The sequence below is a fragment of the Gymnogyps californianus genome, chromosome 6, assembly GCF_018139145.2.
Source record: "Gymnogyps californianus isolate 813 chromosome 6, ASM1813914v2, whole genome shotgun sequence".
Taxonomy (NCBI): domain Eukaryota; kingdom Metazoa; phylum Chordata; class Aves; order Accipitriformes; family Cathartidae; genus Gymnogyps; species Gymnogyps californianus.
In genome coordinates this window covers 41,954,283-41,966,660 of record NC_059476.1, presented here as the reverse complement: position 1 = coordinate 41,966,660, position 12,378 = coordinate 41,954,283, and the positions used below count along the sequence as shown (strand labels likewise).

Below are 12,378 nucleotides of genomic sequence, written 5' to 3'. Positions count from 1 at the left end.
TTCGTGCGCATGAGCTGTCCCATTTGAACTGGGGCACCGCGAATGCAGTTTCACACATGGTTCTTACACCTTTCAGGTGTTCAGGTCCAAAGCAATTTGACCAGTCGCTGCTTAACACACACACACGCACACACAGGCACACACAGGCACATGCACACGCTGCTGTTCTGCAAAGCAACTCTAGTTCTGTGGCGTTGTCATCCATCTGCTTCTTTCTTGATCCAGACGACCCTGGAGTCGGTCTTGCTGCAGTTCCTTCTCTCTGATGCCAGAGAAGGGGGGCGTTTCACGGTGGTGTGGGACGGTCTGGGGTGCTGGCGGGATCTGGGTAGTGCAGGGGTAGTGGCGGGCGAGGATCCCCGGTCCGGGGAGGGGGGCAGTGCTGTTTGTTCCCCTCCATTGGAGCTGAAGGGCTGTGCTATAGCCTTCGCGAAAAGAGAACTTGAGTTTCTGGGTGTGTTTGTCACGCTGCAGTGCTTTGCCCCAGTCTCACGTTTTCCGGTCAGTCCTGGAAACCGTCAGCTGAACAGTCCCAAAGCAGTGAGGGCGTGAGCGCGTTCTGGTTTGGCTCGGTGTAACTTGTGTGTCAGTGTGCGTCTGCCTTTGCGCGTTGCCTGCGTCTTTCTGTTTGAAGGGCTGACCTTTGGGAGGTTCTGCAGCATGGACTTCTTGTGCATCCCCAGCCTACACCCAAAAGAGGAGGAGGAGGAGGAGGAGGAGGTGCGTGCTATCTTCCAAAGTATTACACTTCTGGACGCCAAGCCGACTTTTTGCGCGCCAACAACTGCTCCGCTGTGCTTCTTGGCCAGCGCTGGGAAAGAGAGCCAGAGAGAGCCAGGGCACGAGTGGCGCCTTGGAGGTGCAAGAGCAGCAGGCGAGAACGGAGCCAAAAGGGCCCCGAGGAGCCCTGACAAGGGGCTCTGCTCAATGCTACACAGGACAAGAAGCAAGCCCCAAGGGGGGCCAGCCTTGGGGCCCACCCTGGCACGCCACAAAGCTTCCTTCCCCCGCAGGCGGGGCACCAGGGCCACCTTCGTGGAGCACGAGCAGCAGGCACCTACTCAGAATGGCCTGTCCTGCTTTCGGCTGCGAGAGAGTTCATTGTCTTCCTAGGAGCTGGTACAGTGCTGTCTTTGGGATTTAGGGGGAGAAGACTGTTGAGAACACACTCATGTTTTAGTTGTTACTAAGTAGCGCTTCTCTGAAGTCAAGGAGTTTTCACTTTCCCATGCTCTGCTAGCAAGCAGGTGTACAAGAAGCTGGGAGGGAGCATAGCCAGGGCAGCTGACCCCAACTAGCCAAAGGGCTATTCCATACCATGGAACGTCATGCCCAGTAGAGAAAGAGGGGGGAGTTGGCCGGGAGGCGCGGATTGCTGCTGGGGCATCGCTCAGCGGCTGGTGAGCAATTGCGTTGTGCATCCCTTGCCTTTTCTTGGGGTTCTTTCCTTTTGGGTTGTATTCCTTTTCCTTACAGTTCTTGGTACTATATTATTATTGTTATTCTTAGTTAGGAGTGTATTTTCTTTTAGTTTAGTGATTCAACTGTTCTTATCTCCACCCATGACTTTTACTTTTTGTTTCCCCCCTCCTCCCCACCCCACTACCAGGGGGAGGGGGAAGCGGCTGCGTGCTGCTTCCTTGCTGGCTGGGCTTAAACCACCACGGGGCCCAAAGGAGCCCTGCAAGGGGCCGTGCCCAATGCTGCAGAGGAAGGCAAAAAACCCCCGCAGACACTTGCTAGCCCACCGCGGGGGAAAAAAAGCCTTCCTCCCCCCACCTGCAGGGCACAACAGGCCATCTTCGTGGGGCATGAGCAGCAGGCAGTAGCCTAGCCAAAAGGGACCGCAGGAGCCCTGACAAGTGCTCATGCTCAGTGCTCCAGAGGAAGGCAAAAAACCCCCGGGGAGCAGTGCCAATCTGCCCCGGGGGAAAATTCCTTCCTGACCCCACAGCTGCCGATCGGCTATTCCCTCAGCACGCGAGCAAGACCTGCTTCCTCCTCCCACAGCCTGCTCACGCCTCCCAGCACGTGCCCAAGCCCTAGTCTTCCTCACTCGGCAGCCACCTCAGGCAGGGGCTTCCCAGAGGGGCCACGTGCCCCCGGCCTCATCCACCTTGGCGGCAAGAAGCCTTCCCGTGCCTGCCAGGACACCAGGGGGGGCTCCAAAGCGCTGCCACCCCTGCCCACACCTCTGCATCCCCTTTCTTACGGCTGCTGACCCTGCCTCTGCAGGGCAGGAGGACAGAGAGCTCTGCCGCGCTCCTCAGCTGCTCCTCCAGAAGCCATTCCCTTGCTCTTGCCACTGGGCTTGCTGGTTCCTCTCATCTCCTCAGGAGCTGGCGCCTGTTCCCTGAGGGCTCAAGCAGGATTGCCATCCATCAGACGGGCTTGGAAGGGGGCCCCGCCAGCAGCTGCCCTTGCAGCGCAGAACCTCCAGCAGCCTCCTCCAGCCTCCAGTCTTCCTCCCTCCAAGGCATTCCACCGCCTCCTCAAGGACTTCCTCTCGGATGCCTGCGGGCTGCCTGCCGCGCAGGCTGGCCGCGGCACAGGGGACGATGCCCCCTTTTATCCTGCCCCGGGGCATTGTGACTGCCGCCTTGCCGGGTGCTGGCACTGTGACACGGGGGGGACGGGGCCCCCATGCGCAGCCCCGCCCGCCGCCCCTCCGCCCAGCACCCTTCGCAGGAAGCCCTTTGGGCTGCTGGCCCCGACGCAGTCCCCGGGCCCACGAGGCCCAGGGGGATGGCCCTGCCCTTGCTGGCCATGCCCTGCGCACAGCTGAAGCCACCTGCCAATGGCGGTGGCATGAAATTACTGAGGAGCTTCTTCAGCTCCAAAGGAACTGCCTTTGTTGCTTTTCAAGGAAGAAAAGAAGCGACGAAAAGCAAGCCTCTAGCACACGCTTGGTAATTCATCCGTCTGCAAAACTGCTGCAATGAGGGCAGAAAGCTGCCAGGCTATGTCTAGGCACTGAAAGAATCACAACCTTTGGATGCCAGCTCTCTGTGAAGAGACAGGCCCTCCTCGCCCGTGTCCACACGGGCGTCTGATGGAGCAGCAGGCAGAGTGAGGCTAGAGATGCACTCCCTTGCCAGGACTGCCCCCTCTCCAGAGGGCTCTTGCGAAAAAGACAGACTGTCAGGAGCAACGACTTCAAACCGGATCTCATTGCCCACCTAAAATCTGGGCTTTGAGTCCTGCTTCAAAACGCACCGGGAGCCAGTGCATTTTCAGACCATGCTTGCCTCTTTGCAAAGGGCCCTGCAAGGCAAAGGGATGCTGAAATACCCCAGCCGGAAACAAGGAGCTCTAGCTGGACTAATTACATTCCCATGGAGTGCTGTATCTGGCAACAATCCAGACTGGAAGGCTCAAATGCCTCGACAATTGCACTGACTGCCACATCAAAAAACACAGGTCACGTCTTTTACTCTTTTAGGCTTTAGCCAATGCAGATGCCTAGTTTTTTGGAAGCGCAGGGGTAACTTGCCTGCCTTCTTGCTTTAACAATCCTTTCGGGTTTTTCTTTTCTTCTTTTCTCTTTTCTTTCCTTCTCTTTTCTTCTTGTCCTTGCCCTGCCTCGCCTCGCCCCGCCCTGCCCCACCTCCTCCCCCCTTTGCCCTTTGCCCTTGCCCTTGCCTTTTTCAGTTTCGCACTGGGGCCAGATCTTGCGTTTAGAGCTCAGCCCAAGTGCCTTGCAGCCACACCACACACAAGACATCGAAAGCTTCTCCCTCTCCCTCGCATTCCTCCTCCCACCTCCCCACACCGCGCACACGCCTCTCTCTTACATGCCGTCTGCATTGCCAGCCACTGCCTGAACGCTCAGTTACCCTTTACTAATTCCATACGAAGAACAGCTTTTTCTCCACTTTTACCGGCAATTAGGAAGGGCTTGCTGTGCTCTCTGAGTAAGGAAGGACTTTGCAAAAGAGTTACAAAAGAAACGTGCAACACAATCGTGTAAACTCACCTCATCTGCATTAAGCACGCTTCCACGGGGCTTCGCATGTCCAAACACTCAAAAGGGAATGGTAACACACGATGTCATGGCCAAAGCCAATAGGTTCTGGAAATTGTGAAAACAAATAGGGAAAGATTCTTAGGACTGCATTTAAGGAATCAAGACTTGGAACACGGGCTCCTTCTCATGCTCCCAGCCGACAGGCACCTCTATTGCTGGCAATAGAAAGGGGGTTTAGCTAGCGCATACTTCAACTGCCTTTGGTTTTTCCGCTACCCGCACATGAACTAGAAGAAAAACGGAAGGAAATCCAGTGCGGTAACACCAGCACGGCTGAAATAGGCTTGCCAATACCCTGCCCTGCCCTGCCCTGCCCTGCCCTGCCCTGCCCTTCTTCCTCCCTTCCCCTTCTTTTCCCCTCCCGTCCCAAGGAGTCAAATCATGGGGAGACTCTTAGTGCCGTCAATTGCCACGGCCTTTGCAGCTCCAAAACCACTTGCAAGGACACACCTCACAAAGGTTACAATTGCTAACAGGATTTTATTGCAGTTTTCTCAAGCTCTTTCCCAGCAGATGCTCACAAGCAGCAAGAGGGGGCGCACGTCTAGCCAGGAGCAGGCTGATGCAATCCTCACTTGAGCTTGGAAAAACAGCACTTGAAGCCTGGCAAAGGCAAGCCAGAGCCACAGAAAGTCGCAAATCCCCTACGTCGTGTGCAGAGCCGGACGCAGGATTCTTATGCTTCAGAAAATATTAACCTTTGCCAGAAACAGGGAAGCAGGCAACTGACCGATGCACAAAGAAGGTGCTCTCGAGGACAAACGGAAACCTTGTAGCAATGCCATTTTTCTCTCTCTTTTCGCAGAAGGAATTTTTGTCATGTGAATTTTTATCTTGGCATCCAAAAAACCCCCAAACGTTCCCTCACCTAGTTTATAAGTAGTTCTTCTCCTGTGTTTCTAAATTCTTTTTTTGTTGCAGCCTGGGAGAAGAAAGGACTCTCATCAATGTCACCTCTCCCTTAGGACGAAAAGCTCAAAGACTAGGGCAGCAGGAATACAGGCCGAGCAGTCCCTGTTTCCTGAAGAGCGAGAAGTTGAAGAATGAGCATCGGCACCGATCACACCCAAAAGAGGAGGAGGAGGAGGAGGAGGAGGTGCGTGCTATCTTCCAAAGTATTACACTTCTGGACGCCAAGCCGACTTTTTGCGCGCCAACAACTGCTCCGCTGTGCTTCTTGGCCAGCGCTGGGAAAGAGAGCCAGAGAGAGCCAGGGCACGAGTGGCGCCTTGGAGGTGCAAGAGCAGCAGGCGAGAACGGAGCCAAAAGGGCCCCGAGGAGCCCTGACAAGGGGCTCTGCTCAATGCTACACAGGACAAGAAGCAAGCCCCAAGGGGGGCCAGCCTTGGGGCCCACCCTGGCACGCCACAAAGCTTCCTTCCCCCGCAGGCGGGGCACCAGGGCCACCTTCGTGGAGCACGAGCAGCAGGCACCTACTCAGAATGGCCTGTCCTGCTTTCGGCTGCGAGAGAGTTCATTGTCTTCCTAGGAGCTGGTACAGTGCTGTCTTTGGGATTTAGGGGGAGAAGACTGTTGAGAACACACTCATGTTTTAGTTGTTACTAAGTAGCGCTTCTCTGAAGTCAAGGAGTTTTCACTTTCCCATGCTCTGCTAGCAAGCAGGTGTACAAGAAGCTGGGAGGGAGCATAGCCAGGGCAGCTGACCCCAACTAGCCAAAGGGCTATTCCATACCATGGAACGCATGCCCAGTAGAGAAAGAGGGGGGAGTTGGCCGGGAGGCGCGGATTGCTGCTGGGGCATCGCTCAGCGGCTGGTGAGCAATTGCGTTGTGCATCCCTTGCCTTTTCTTGGGGGTTCTTTCCTTTTGGGTTGTATTCCTTTTCCTTACAGTTCTTGGTACTATATTATTATTGTTATTCTTAGTTAGGAGTGTATTTTCTTTTAGTTTAGTGATTAAACTGTTCTTATCTCCACCCATGACTTTTACTTTTTGTTTCCCCCCTCCTCCCCACCCCACTACCAGGGGGAGGGGGAAGCGGCTGCGTGCTGCTTCCTTGCTGGCTGGGCTTAAACCACCACGGGGCCCAAAGGAGCCCTGCAAGGGGCCGTGCCCAATGCTGCAGAGGAAGGCAAAAAACCCCCGCAGACACTTGCTAGCCCACCGCGGGGGAAAAAAAGCCTTCCTCCCCCACCTGCAGGGCACAACAGGCCATCTTCGTGGGGCATGAGCAGCAGGCAGTAGCCTAGCCAAAAGGGACCGCAGGAGCCCTGACAAGTGCTCATGCTCAGTGCTCCAGAGGAAGGCAAAAAACCCCCGGGGAGCAGTGCCAATCTGCCCCGGGGGAAAATTCCTTCCTGACCCCACAGCTGCCGATCGGCTATTCCCTCAGCACGCGAGCAAGACCTGCTTCCTCCTCCCACAGCCTGCTCACGCCTCCCAGCACGTGCCCAAGCCCTAGTCTTCCTCACTCGGCAGCCACCTCAGGCAGGGGCTTCCCAGAGGGGCCACGTGCCCCCGGCCTCATCCACCTTGGCGGCAAGAAGCCTTCCCGTGCCTGCCAGGACACCAGGGGGGGCTCCAAAGCGCTGCCACCCCTGCCCACACCTCTGCCTCCCCTTTCTTACGGCTGCTGACCCTGCCTCTGCAGGGCAGGAGGACAGAGAGCTCTGCCGCGCTCCTCAGCTGCTCCTCCAGAAGCCATTCCCTTGCTCTTGCCACTGGGCTTGCTGGTTCCTCTCATCTCCTCAGGAGCTGGCGCCTGTTCCCTGAGGGCTCAAGCAGGATTGCCATCCATCAGACGGGCTTGGAAGGGGGCCCCGCCAGCAGCTGCCCTTGCAGCGCAGAACCTCCAGCAGCCTCCTCCAGCCTCCAGTCTTCCTCCCTCCAAGGCATTCCACCGCCTCCTCAAGGACTTCCTCTCGGATGCCTGCGGGCTGCCTGCCGCGCAGGCTGGCCGCGGCACAGGGGACGATGCCCCCTTTTATCCTGCCCCGGGGCATTGTGACTGCCGCCTTGCCGGGTGCTGGCACTGTGACACGGGGGGGACGGGGCCCCCATGCGCAGCCCCGCCCGCCGCCCCTCCGCCCAGCACCCTTCGCAGGAAGCCCTTTGGGCTGCTGGCCCCGACGCAGTCCCCGGGCCCACGAGGCCCAGGGGGATGGCCCTGCCCTTGCTGGCCATGCCCTGCGCACAGCTGAAGCCACCTGCAATGGCGGTGGCATGAAATTACTGAGGAGCTTCTTCAGCTCCAAAGGAACTGCCTTTGGTTGCTTTTCAAGGAAGAAAAGAAGCGACGAAAAGCAAGCCTCTAGCACACGCTTGGTAATTCATCCGTCTGCAAAACTGCTGCAATGAGGGCAGAAAGCTGCCAGGCTATGTCTAGGCACTGAAAGAATCACAACCTTTGGATGCCAGCTCTCTGTGAAGAGACAGGCCCTCCTCGCCCGTGTCCACACGGGCGTCTGATGGAGCAGCAGGCAGAGTGAGGCTAGAGATGCACTCCCTTGCCAGGACTGCCCCCTCTCCAGAGGGCTCTTGCGAAAAAGACAGACTGTCAGGAGCAACGACTTCAAACCGGATCTCATTGCCCACCTAAAATCTGGGCTTTGAGTCCTGCTTCAAAACGCACCGGGAGCCAGTGCATTTTCAGACCATGCTTGCCTCTTTGCAAAGGGCCCTGCAAGGCAAAGGGATGCTGAAATACCCCAGCCGGAAACAAGGAGCTCTAGCTGGACTAATTACATTCCCATGGAGTGCTGTATCTGGCAACAATCCAGACTGGAAGGCTCAAATGCCTCGACAATTGCACTGACTGCCACATCAAAAAACACAGGTCACGTCTTTTACTCTTTTAGGCTTTAGCCAATGCAGATGCCTAGTTTTTGGAAGCGCAGGGGTAACTTGCCTGCCTTCTTGCTTTAACAATCCTTTCGGGTTTTTCTTTTCTTCTTTTCTCTTTTCTTTCCTTCTCTTTTCTTCTTGTCCTTGCCCTGCCTCGCCTCGCCCCGCCCTGCCCCACCTCCTCCCCCCTTTGCCCTTTGCCCTTGCCCTTGCCTTTTTCAGTTTCGCACTGGGGCCAGATCTTGCGTTTAGAGCTCAGCCCAAGTGCCTTGCAGCCACACCACACACAAGACATCGAAAGCTTCTCCCTCTCCCTCGCATTCCTCCTCCCACCTCCCCACACCGCGCACACGCCTCTCTCTTACATGCCGTCTGCATTGCCAGCCACTGCCTGAACGCTCAGTTACCCTTTACTAATTCCATACGAAGAACAGCTTTTTCTCCACTTTTACCGGCAATTAGGAAGGGCTTGCTGTGCTCTCTGAGTAAGGAAGGACTTTGCAAAAGAGTTACAAAAGAAACGTGCAACACAATCGTGTAAACTCACCTCATCTGCATTAAGCACGCTTCCACGGGGCTTCGCATGTCCAAACACTCAAAAGGGAATGGTAACACACGATGTCATGGCCAAAGCCAATAGGTTCTGGAAATTGTGAAAACAAATAGGGAAAGATTCTTAGGACTGCATTTAAGGAATCAAGACTTGGAACACGGGCTCCTTCTCATGCTCCCAGCCGACAGGCACCTCTATTGCTGGCAATAGAAAGGGGGTTTAGCTAGCGCATACTTCAACTGCCTTTGGTTTTTCCGCTACCCGCACGTGAACTAGAAGAAAAACGGAAGGAAATCCAGTGCGGTAACACCAGCACGGCTGAAATAGGCTTGCCAATACCCTGCCCTGCCCTGCCCTGCCCTGCCCTGCCCTTCTTCCTCCCTTCCCCTTCTTTTCCCCTCCCGTCCCAAGGAGTCAAATCATGGGGAGACTCTTAGTGCCGTCAATTGCCACGGCCTTTGCAGCTCCAAAACCACTTGCAAGGACACACCTCACAAAGGTTACAATTGCTAACAGGATTTTATTGCAGTTTTCTCAAGCTCTTTCCCAGCAGATGCTCACCAGCAGCAAGAGGGGGCGCACGTCTAGCCAGGAGCAGGCTGATGCAATCCTCACTGGAGCTTGGAAAAACAGCACTTGAAGCCTGGCAAAGGCAAGCCAGAGCCACAGAAAGTCGCAAATCCCCTACGTCGTGTGCAGAGCCGGACGCAGGATTCTTATGCTTCAGAAAATATTAACCTTTGCCAGAAACAGGGAAGCAGGCAACTGACCGATGCACAAAGAAGGTGCTCTCGAGGACAAACGGAAACCTTGTAGCAATGCCATTTTTCTCTCTCTTTTCGCAGAAGGAATTTTTGTCATGTGAATTTTTATCTTGGCATCCAAAAAACCCCCAAACGTTCCCTCACCTAGTTTATAAGTATTTCTTCTCCTGTGTTTCTAAATTCTTTTTTTGTTGCAGCCTGGGAGAAGAAAGGACTCTCATCAATGTCACCTCTCCCTTAGGATGAAAAGCTCAAAGACTAGGGCAGCAGGAATACAGGCCGAGCAGTCCCTGTTTCCTGAAGAGCGAGAAGTTGAAGAATGAGCATCGGCACCCATCACACCCAAAAGAGGAGGAGGAGGAGGAGGAGGAGGTGCGTGCTATCTTCCAAAGTATTACACTTCTGGACGCCAAGCCGACTTTTTGCGCGCCAACAACTGCTCCGCTGTGCTTCTTGGCCAGCGCTGGGAAAGAGAGCCAGAGAGAGCCAGGGCACGAGTGGCGCCTTGGAGGTGCAAGAGCAGCAGGCGAGAACGGAGCCAAAAGGGCCCCGAGGAGCCCTGACAAGGGGCTCTGCTCAATGCTACACAGGACAAGAAGCAAGCCCCAAGGGGGGCCAGCCTTGGGGCCCACCCTGGCACGCCACAAAGCTTCCTTCCCCCGCAGGCGGGGCACCAGGGCCACCTTCGTGGAGCACGAGCAGCAGGCACCTACTCAGAATGGCCTGTCCTGCTTTCGGCTGCGAGAGAGTTCATTGTCTTCCTAGGAGCTGGTACAGTGCTGTCTTTGGGATTTAGGGGGAGAAGACTGTTGAGAACACACTCATGTTTTAGTTGTTGCTAAGTAGCGCTTCTCTTACTCTGGACCATCTACGAACACTCCCTTTTCATTCCCTCCAGGGCAGATGAAGAGTGACTCCTTTTGAGGTAAAGAAAGGCAGGAGACTGGTCTCCCCCACATCACACACCTCAGTGCAGGTGAGACATTTGTCTCTGTCAAACCAAGTTGTCTCGAGTTCCCTTTCTAGTCAATGGAGAGAAAGAAGTTGTCTCAAGGGAGGTGTCTGGAGATCTTTTCCTGGTGACCAGCGAATGCTCCAGAAGGCTCCCAGAGGTTGGGTCCCGTTTCCGAGCAGCATATGGGTACTTCAGCTGCCCCAGGGCACCTGAGACAGCAAGAGCTGACAGAGGTGGGCCAAGGAATTAATGAAATGAATTTGCTCCATCCCCCTGCCAGGGACTCAGAGGTGGCTGACCAGCCTGCAGTTCCCTGCATGCTCCTTCTTGCCCGAATTGAAAATGGGGGCAATGTTGGTCTTTTTCCACCTCCAGAGAACTCCTTGTTTGCCCTGGCATTTCAAAGATGATCAAGAGCAGCCTTGCAATGACACCAGCCAGCTCCCCCACACCCTTGGGCACATGCCCTCTGCTCCCATGGACCTGGGTGTGCCCAACTGGCTTCAGTGCCCCCGAGACACAGCTGCTGCTGCCATGGGTGCAGCCTTGCTAGCACAGCTGTTGATAGGAGGCTCGAGGACCAGGGAGGCCTGGGGGCACACCTTCCCAGCAGAAAACAATGGGAAACCAAGGAGTTCCCCAGCCTTTTCCAGCTCTTGTCACTCCATGCCCTGCCCCATTGAGCCATGAGACTGTCTTCTCCACAGCTGACTCCTTGTGCTGCCAGTGAACTTACAGAAGGCCTTCTGGGTGCTAGCCCTCTTCTTGCTAGTTGGAGCCCCAGCTGAGCTTTGGCTTTCCTGCCTCCATCCCTCTACCCCAAGGCCAGGTTTCCATCTGCCTCCCAGACAACCTGTTCCCTCTTCCAACCTTGTGCAATGCCTTCTGGTGTTTGAACTCTTCAGCCAGAAGATCCCCGTTCATCCCCACCAGCCTCCAGCTAGGCCCTGCTCGACTCCCACAACATCACACTGATGTGTTTCTGATGGGTTTTGATGTTGTTGCCCCTGAAGATGCAAGAGGGCTCCGTGGATCTTGGGTCTCCAGGATCCTGCCAAGCAGATGCTGAACCAGCTGAAATTTGCTCTCCTGTAGTCCAAGGCTGTGAGTCTGCTGTTGGTCTTTTTTCTCTGCCATGGTCCTGCAGCCATGGCTGCCCTCAGCATTGACATCCTCCTCCAGTTTGGCATTGTTTGTGAGTCAGAGTCCAGCCCTAGTCAGTCATGGACTGCCTGTGTGAAAAAAGGGAGGGCTGAGGCAGGTGGAAGGGACGTGTCTGGGTGCTGGCTCTGAGGACTCCTCTGTTACAGCCACCAACCTGCTGTGGCAGGCAGGAGGGCAGGCCACGCTCATGGACACCCTGCTCAGCCCTGTCTCCTCTGGAGCAGACCTGACACCAAGCAGCATGTCACCTCAGAACCACACCTGGGCCTTCAACTTGGAGGGGTTCACCTGGAAAGGAGAGCCCAGGAGGAGCTAAGAGCCAGGCTGTGTGGGGGCTGATCGGGTGCCTGGAGGCCAGGACAAGGAAGGAACCAAGGGATTTAAAAGTGCTGCGAGGATCAATTCCAGTGAAGGAGGGTCAAGACCCCCTGTCAGCTCTAAGAGGAGCCTCGAGGAGCAAGAGTGGAAAGACACCCAAAGAGGGGTTGTCTAAAGCAAGGGCAGACAAATTCCCAGTGAAGAGTCCATGGGACATGGGAATGCACCACAAGGAGAAACTCCTTGCTGTCCACAAACAGCAGGCATGGATTGAAGAGTCACCGGTGGCGTTCAGCTGCCCTGATGCCCAAACCAACAAGGAGGAGCTTCAGGGTGCAGACCATGGCCTTTGAGGTGGTTAAAGCTGGATGCAATGAGCTTCAGGGGGAATGTAGAGCTGTCTGAGGCAGTGCCTCCAGGCTCGCCTTACAGTCAAATGAGTGGAGGAGATGTTCACCTGACTTGCCTTAGCTGCTCACATACAACACAGGAGGATTCTTGCCCCATAAACATCTGATCTCTCCTATGCTGGTCAGATATGGGACCAGAGATCATAGGATGACATGGTTATTCAGGTTGGAGTAGACCTTTGGAGGTCTGCACTCCAACCTTCTACTCAATGCAGCGTCAGATCTGGTTTCTCAGTGCTTGATCCATTTGGGTCTTGAAAACCTCCAAGGATGGAGGTTTGCCGCATGTCCCAAGACCGGTCCAGGGGTTCTCCCTGTTCCCCAGCTCAGCCACAAGTCCCACATCTGGCTCCTTCCAGCAGGATTTTGGAAAGCCTGTTCCCA

At 55.4% G+C, this 12,378-nt stretch overlaps 1 long non-coding RNA gene across 1 annotated transcript; it reads right to left on the bottom strand.

Moving 5' to 3' along the window:
* Nucleotides 1–1,701: 1,701 nt before the first annotated feature.
* LOC127017721 (uncharacterized) lies at nucleotides 1,702–8,494 on the bottom strand. The gene is made up of 3 exons (XR_007766637.1): nucleotides 8,378–8,494; nucleotides 3,977–4,072; nucleotides 1,702–2,360 (listed from the first exon to the last, which is right to left on the bottom strand). It is a non-coding gene; the product is annotated as an uncharacterized LOC127017721 (long non-coding RNA).
* Nucleotides 8,495–12,378: the final 3,884 nt, after the last annotated feature.